Source organism: Dreissena polymorpha, chromosome 9 (assembly GCF_020536995.1).
Source record: "Dreissena polymorpha isolate Duluth1 chromosome 9, UMN_Dpol_1.0, whole genome shotgun sequence".
In the NCBI taxonomy this organism is placed as follows: domain Eukaryota; kingdom Metazoa; phylum Mollusca; class Bivalvia; order Myida; family Dreissenidae; genus Dreissena; species Dreissena polymorpha.
Window position 1 is genome coordinate 14569004 of NC_068363.1, and position 8834 is coordinate 14577837.

General features: G+C 32.2%; 1 long non-coding RNA gene across 2 annotated transcripts; it reads left to right on the top strand.

Moving 5' to 3' along the window:
- Positions 1-279: 279 nt before the first annotated feature.
- Positions 280-2745, top strand: LOC127843699 (uncharacterized). 2 transcript variants are annotated; one of them, XR_008032293.1, is made up of 4 exons: positions 280-405; positions 1786-1921; positions 2075-2129; positions 2657-2745. It is a non-coding gene; the product is annotated as an uncharacterized LOC127843699 (long non-coding RNA). The 2 variants fall into 2 exon arrangements; XR_008032292.1 differs by lacking the exon at positions 280-405 and adding an exon at positions 420-578.
- The last annotated feature ends 6089 nt before the right edge of the window (positions 2746-8834 follow it).

The window sequence follows — 8834 nt, forward strand, 5'->3', positions numbered from 1 at the left end:
TAGAGCCAATGAAAAACAAGTATTATGTACGATGTAATTTACAATTATATATAGCATTAAATGGCATTTCACAACAAAATGCATACGCAATTAATGCTGGTGTACATATCGTTACGTTCGTGAATGTCAACAATTGAAATACGTAAAATAAAGTCAGTGTGTGTCATGGGATTTTTTGATAGAAGTACGTTTGATATTTCGAAATACGTTAAACGGTTTGCACTTGGTAAAAAGCGAATAGCATGTATATTTTAAGGTGTTTATTCGCTGTCAGTGATAGGTGGTTTTGTGCAAAATCTTCAATTTGTCAAACGGATCCGGATTTAAGCCGAAACATTGTAAAAACATACAAAATGCTGCTTGTTTACGATGACAGATAAATTTGTCCCGGATTTAAGGCATACGGTAACTGGCTCACTGTCTGTCGTTCTGATCATATATATAATACCTATCGAAAGGCGCTTTATTCGCATTCGACAACTTCTTGTAAGCTGTAAACGTCAAAATGAACAAATTGTGTTTGACGTTGATTCTTTTCTGTTGCGCTGCAGTACTGATTATGCCGCAGGCTGCTGAAGGTTTGTTGAGTGAAAAAACGATAAGATTAATTCTTTTTTAGTAATTTAAGAATTTGTTTTCAACTAGATATACATATATGAAATAAAAAGTATATAACTCGTTTCGCATTTTTTTAAATCTGGGAGTTCATAAACATAAAGTGTTATTTTGTATTGATAATTGTTTAAACGTTTGACATTTCAATAAGAAAGGGGCGATTCTAGGTTTCAAATATCGATGATGTACGACCAATATAATTATTTAAATTTAATGTGGTTTTAAGCGCTAACAAATAATAGTTATCTCTGCATACATAAGTTTTGCTTGTTCATTGCGTCAGATGAACGGATAATATAATTGTTACAGGAATAACTATTATAGTTATTGCTACATTAACTAAGACTTTTCTCTTATTTGTGAAACATATTTAAAATAGATCTAGTCAAAAGTTGTTTTTATATAAAGAAGAGATTTCAGAATCGAATCACTAACTTCTTAGTTTCTCTCTTCAATAGATTAAAAAAAATATATATAACCTGCCTTAATAATTATATTATATTTTTTTCTGTATTATGTCGAAACCATTTAAATGCTTTACACACTGTTTTTATATTGAGGAACACTTATTGTATTCCATATGAAGTGTGCATTATGTTATATAAATATCAAAGGCGGTTGATGGATAAAATAAATATTGCACTTCAAGGAGAGTGATGTGAACCGAGGCCAAAAGTCGAGGTTGAAATTACTCTTCGAGGGGAGGAGGCGGCAGCGTTTTACTATCATTTTAGTATACGAACATGCTCTCGTTTAAACAGGAAACCAAGCATGCGTGTATATTTTAGTTAACAAAAGATCGCGCTCTTATGATTTTTATTGTTTGTGACTATAATTTAATGAGCGTCTACCGTTAATACCATTTTCGGAAACCCCGTTTTACTATTTTAAGACCCACGCGCGGAGTGTATACAAATGTATAGCCCTATCGGACTGTATTGCGTCGAGCGTCATTGCGTATTAAATAAAGCCGAGATTGGTATATAGGAGTTAACAATGGAAGACATAATTTAGTTATAATAATAACAGTTGGTTTCATTTTACTCGTATTATAATGTTGATATTGCACTATTATGCAATTGAGCGCCAAACTGCAAAAATTCTCTGAATATTGTAATAGAAATGATTATACAACACTGAACAGAGTTTGCATTGATCGTCTTTCTACAGCAAGGGATGGACCCGGTCGTCTGCCTCGCCCTAGGCCTATACGCCCGATCCCAATGCCTCGCCCTAGAGGACGTCGTTCCGCAGAGCCGAGACGGACTGGTCAGGATTAATACCATTCAATGTACGGAATGAAAGTGTATGTATTGTCATCAACACATCGTTAATTTTAATTTACTTAACACAACTTCTCTTAAACAAGTACAAGTATGTCTCTTGTATTTACAAATCACGCAGTAAACAATTGCATTAAGACATTCAGACTATTTATTTTTCATATCAAACACCGAAGTAACTAGCAAAGAACGAAAACGCGACAATATAATGTGTGACTCTGCAACGTCAAGGTAACGACAATTTATAGTTTACAATCTACTTTTGCTACAATAATGTTGCTATTGCAACTATCCACAACCAAATTATCTACCGGTATTTGTCAATTTTGAATGTATTATTTATTCGCTACGTTACTAGTTTTATCAGTGAAATGGTACCATGCGTAGTACCAGCCTTATTACTTAAGTTTTCTTTTCTTTTCATTTTATTATGAATGCTTGTAATAGCAATGTCATGCATTAATGATTGCTGTCTCAACGTTTCCTGTTAATGAATTTTATTGTTCGTATTAAAAACAGCACCAATCTTCTTTTGAATTGAGTCAAATATTAATATGCACAGAATTGACAAATTGAAACAAAAGTCTATTAAATATGCCACAAGTGATAAATATCGATCACAGCCGAAATTCGTTTATGGCGTGCAAAAGCTATAGGCAAATTTGTTAATCGACTTGTTTATACATGAAGATATTGGCATCGTTCACGTGTAAATTTCATTAACATTATAATTATTCGTTTTATTATTTGCATTTCAGAAAACAGCAAAAGGAACAAGCAGAGAGAAATAGTATTCAAATGTATGATTCGTGTAACATGTTGCGTCAGTAAAACATCATTTGATGCATATCTTGTTGATTTTTAATATATATACTAAATACTTTCCTTGACCTTTGGCTATCACCTCGAGATGTTTTGTAACAGTTTAAGTTCCAGGATACGTACAGTGGTTGTGCGATGCACAGTAGTAATTCAGATTTAACTAATTATAACACTATAATAAAGATCATTGGTTTAACATTTAACAGATTTATTTTACGTGTAGTTTGATTTCATGTAAAGGCCTTATTTCGTGTTTAGATGTTACCATACTACCAATACATATGGGCGTTTAGATCGATGTCATGAGTTATTTAAGAGTGAGATTGAACACAAAATATTCTAATTCCCATTTTATATGTATTAAGACAAAGTTGTATTTCGAATTAATGAGGAACGTTCCGAGCTAGAGGTTCCATTTTGTGCGGACCCGGAGTGTGCCGCTGCACTCCTACTAAATTAAATAACTAGACTCACGAACGTTGAGACGAATTTCGATTTATAGCTGCAATGTCCAGCTTTAACGTTCTTGCTGATTTTTTTTTCCATTTTGTTGTGATCTTGTGTTGTGGGGGCGGGGGGGGGGGCAGCAGGAGTACCCGGAAGAAATCCCATCTGTCCGGTATGGTGACCACTAACCAAACCTGCTGCCGGGAACCGGAATGTTACCCGGGTCGCCTTGGTGAGATGCGAGTGTACCAACCATTGCGCTAGCCACCGTCAACCCTTTATAATTGCGACGTTTAGTAATTCAGTCACTGACCTCTAAGTTATAAAAGAACTTTGAAATTCGTTTTTCGTCAATATTTATTTAATCGGCAGAGGTCAGTAAATAGACCATGTGGTTTTTGACGATTCTTGTCAGTTGCGTTGCGATGCTGATCGTGCATCAGGCTTTTAAAGCTAATTTTCATATTAAGGTAATTTATTTTGAAAAATTGATTTTTTAAATATATTCAAGAGACGTTTTTGAAACCATTATTCACTTATGAGATGTCAGAATTTATAATTAACGCAATGTCATTTTGTACATATTCATCACCACTATGTAAGTAGTATATTCAAACAATGATCTACGTTTAAACAAATAATTGTCCTTAAACAACAACAACAAGAAATGTCTTTAAAAAGACAGGCGACGTTGATTTAAACACTAAGATGGTATGCGCCTTTAAAAAAGTGTAGAATAATGCCATCGCACAAGTCGGTATCGACAGACAGAAGTACAGATGTCTTTAGTGGTTCTTAAATATCCACTTCACGTTCTTGTGGTTTTAATTATGAATATGTTTTATAAGTTTCGCAAATAATATATTCATGCTATGTAAACGAAAGATTACCGGTTATACATTCAAACAAATCATTACACGTGCATGTGTCTAAGAATCAATTAGAATAATTAACCCACGAATTTCAATAAATGATGTTTTGGAGTTTATTTATACAAAATGTACTAATATTCAAGGTATAATTTCAACATATTTTCAACTTCTCAATTAGATATGTTTATATTATTATGATGTTTAACAAATATGAAATAAAAGTAGTTTCAAAATGCACGTATTAGCCATAACCATTTAGATGTTTCACTGGATAATCGCCCCCGAATGCTCGATCTTAAACCCCAAATATACACGCTACATCCACAAATCTCTACCATAGACCCCCAAATCCATGATGTACATATCACAATGCACGCCGTAGATCTCAAAATACAGCTCTAAACCTCCGCCGCGTTAGAGCTAAAATCACTAACTGTACCGTTAAAATGTTTCAAAATGTGTCGCCTAATTATTTTATCAACATAGAGTGGGTTGAAGGTCAATCTTTCTTAATATGCAATCATTCAAAGCTGCCCATCAAATAACACTATCACGTTAAAAAATGATCTAATGACTTAGACTACAGAAAATATTGTATTATTGCCACCAACGCCCATGTGATTTGTATACATTATAAAGAAGTGAAACTCCAGCTGCTGGAGCAGTATTGAATTTTCATTAAAACAATTAGTTGGTCCTTTATTTAAGGCAAGTGACCGATTGCCCAAACAGTACAAAACAGCACAATACAGCACAATACAAACCAACATAAACACAAAATATGAATAAAGCTGGGGTCACCGCCTTGAAACGGTCAATGCAAAGCATTGGGGGTTTAAACCTGGTTATAGAGCGCTCAACCTCACACTTGGCCCAGCAATATTCATAATACATTTAAGTGTAAATAAAATTTAACGTCATAGCATTGTAACTCAAATTAAACAATAATAAAAGGGAATTAAAACGCATTCAATTTAATTACTATTTAATTACTCAATTGCATTGAAGATACAAGAGTAACAGAGTTACAACTTTTTGACGAACGATCAAATAAAACTATTAACAATTGTCAACTACATTCCTTCTTTATAGAAAAAGATTTGAGAATATAGCGTCATGGAGTTAATATCTCAGATAATCATCGCGCAAATACAGGAACAAGCAGCAATTATGGGTGTAAAAATTCCATATTACATAGCTTGGTTCTTTATGTGACTGCTAAAAAAATAAAAATAATTAAATCAAACAAGAAACGCCTATCAGAGAGAAAATATAAATAAAATGGAACGTTATAAACCCAATGACCTATGCATGTTGATTACAACTGGGAAAGTCGGTCGTATGACGTCACAAAAATCCATAATGACATAATGACGTGAACAAATTCCAGGGGCAGTACTAAATAAAAATATTAATGGGGCTGTGCTACTAATAAAACAAGTTTAGGTGATTTAATATTAAGAAGCAAATGAATAAAAATGGTAATTCCATTAAAGCGACATTATTGGAATCAAACAGTATATAGGTGTTTTGACAACTGATGACAGAAATGATTAGATGTACGATTTGAGTCCAAATGTAGTTTTCATGCAGATTTGTTCATACGACACAATGACACAATTTTATATAACAGTGAAAAATGCCTATAATGTAGTTTTCATGCAGATTTGTTCATACGACACAATGACACAATTTTATTCAACAGTAAAAAATGCTTATAATATCACTAATGATTCCAAATTTTAAGGAAAGAAAGATATAGTGAATCGAAAACCATCAAACACGTGTTTTTTAGTACATATGCATCGTATCCTTTTGATAAAAACAAGTTAATTAAATTGAAAAGTTTAATATGAACATTTGGTTTAACATATTTTAATTTGCGGACACGCTTCAAAACATCTCCGTAAAATGATGGATGGGAGATTCCATTATTTAAATGCCATTTTAAAGAAACATTATATTTTGAAATTAAATCACCATACTTAGAGTAAAATATCGCAAATTTATTTCTTAGGTTATGATACAAAAAGCCTTGTTTTAGCAATTTTACATGTTTTATATGAAATATATATTCTTGCAAAAAATATGGTAATATACGTGCATCGTTCACATTGTGTATACGTATGTCAGCAAACGGCAAGACAAAAAGCATAAGAAGCGATACATGAAAAAAGTGAACTGTTTTTCATTAAATGTTAATACATTCATATTAATATTCACACCAGGATCTGATTTAAAACAAACATGTTAGAGAACCACTATTTCATGTTACTATTTCAAACTATTTCAACTTTGGATCGTGATTTTTCAGATAACATAAATCATTTGCTTTGTTATATTCCGTAATAACTTGTTATATATATATATATTAAAGAAGAATTAGCCGATGGAATTGTCATTGTTAAAAATCATTATGATATTATTATCTGGATAAAACTAGACCACACATTTTTTAATACTTCATATGATTTTATATATGTGCAACGTACATATGGGGACATGAGAGTCCAATATAAAACACCTTTAATGTAGTTTTGTTCGAAATTGTAAAAAATGATATTACTTATTGTTCTGGATTTGGTAAAGTTTTTGTCGCTGGTGACCTCAATAGTAGAGTTGGTAATACATGCGGTTATATTGTTTATGATAGAATTAATACGGTTAACGACGATGCTGATTACTACCCAGATAACGACTTTGTTAGGGCCTCAGTAGATAGCTCACTTAATAATCATGGAGTAAGATTACTCGACTTATGTAAATATACATGTTTCCGTATTGTTAATGGAAGAGTGGGAAATAGTTGTAAAGAAACTTTTTATTCACATAACGGTTCTTCTGTTATTGATTATTTATTGAAAAACAAACACAGTTTTTCTAATATATCAGATTTTACCGTGCACGATTTTAACGTATTTAGTGATCACGCCCCGTTGCATTTTTCGTTATTATGTAATAATGCCCCACCTGTTTATCAGTCATATACAGATGTCAATTATAAATGGAATGATACGTTACGAGAGAAGTTTTGTTCAGGTATTATTTGTATGTTACCTGTTTTTAATACTATTGTTCAACATATTGATTATTCAAGTAGAACATCAATTAATGAAATGTTGAATAGATTTACTGATACAATTCGCAGTGTTGGTGACCCGTTATTTTCTAAACAATGTTTTTATAAAACAAATCCTAGTTTCCACGTTAAAAACTGTCTACAAAATGCTGATTGGTTTGATCAAGAGTGCAATAATGCACTTAATTTGTACCAAGATGCCCTTCGTGTTTTTAACACAGATAAAACTGTTATGAACAGAGAACGTTTGAGTTCAAGTAAGAGGTATTATAATGACTTAATCCGAAAGAAGAAAGCCTCTTGCTATAGACAAAAATGCTGGATATTGAAAATTTACGAAAGCATAAACCACGCGACTTTTGGCGATTTTTTAAAACAAAGAACAAAGCCATAAAAAATAAAATATCTCTTGAGGAATTTACAAAGCTTTTTGAAAAGCTAAGTAGTAACATGTCTGATGTTTGTAATCAAGAAGCCGAAGATTTTTGTTTAAATAATGATTTTAGCATGGAAAATTCTGCATTCCCAGAACTTGACGTACCCATATCAGTTGAAGAAGTAACAAATGCAATAAAACATTTAAAACGCAATAAATCATCGGATAGGGATTGTATTTTGAATGAGTATTTTCTTGAATGTAGTGATATTTTGTCTGCACATTTGTGCGATATGTTTAACGGTATTTTTGTATCGGTTTTTTCCCGATAAATGGTAAGAAGGAATTATAATCCCTTTGCATAAAAAAGTTGATGTAAATAATGTTAATAACTATAGAGGGATTTCTTTAGTGAGTTGCTTTTCCATATTATTTACCACGATTTTAAACAAACGTATTGAATCTTTTTGCAATGAGAATACCATTATTTTGGATGCGCAGGTCGGAGTTAGGAAAGGTTATTAAACTGTTGATGCTATTTATATATTGATGTCGATTGTACAAATTTATTAAAATGAAGATAAACGTCTATATGTTATATACGTCGACATGTTTTGATAGCATATACCGCAATGAATTATGGTTGAAATTGTTTAAGTCTGGTATTCAAGGGAAATTGCTTAGAATTGTGAAGGATATGTATGCCAATGTTAAGTCACGTGTTTAATCATGTTCATCTTACTCAGATTATTTTAGTTATGCGGTTGGACTGAGGCAATGGGAGGTAATGTCACCGATTTTGTTTTCTTTATTTGACGAAGACCTTGAGCTTTACTTACAAGATAATATTAACTCTGGGTTTAGTATAGATGATATTGTGTTGATTTTACAATTATTTGCTGACGACATAGCTATTTTAGGCAAGTCACCTGCTGAAGTCCAATCCCACCTAGATATTTTATATGTATACTGTTACTCTTGGGGTCTTAGTGTTAACACTACAAAAACGAAAATAATGGTATTAAGGAAGAGATGAGGATTACAAGAAAATGAAAAATGGACATACAATGGTAATGTTATTGAAGTTGTTAATAATTTTAACTATTTAGGTAGAGTGCTTAATTATACTGGTAGTTTTAACCCAAATCAAGAACATTTGGTTAGTAAAGCCCTTTAAGCCATGAATACATTATCGACAAAATGCCACGACTATGATATAAAACCAAAAATTTTCTGCCAGTTGTGTGACTCCTTTGTGGGTTCTATATTAAATTATGCTTCAGAATTATGGGGTTTCACGAAGTCAGATGATATTGAACGCATACATTTAAAATTTTGCA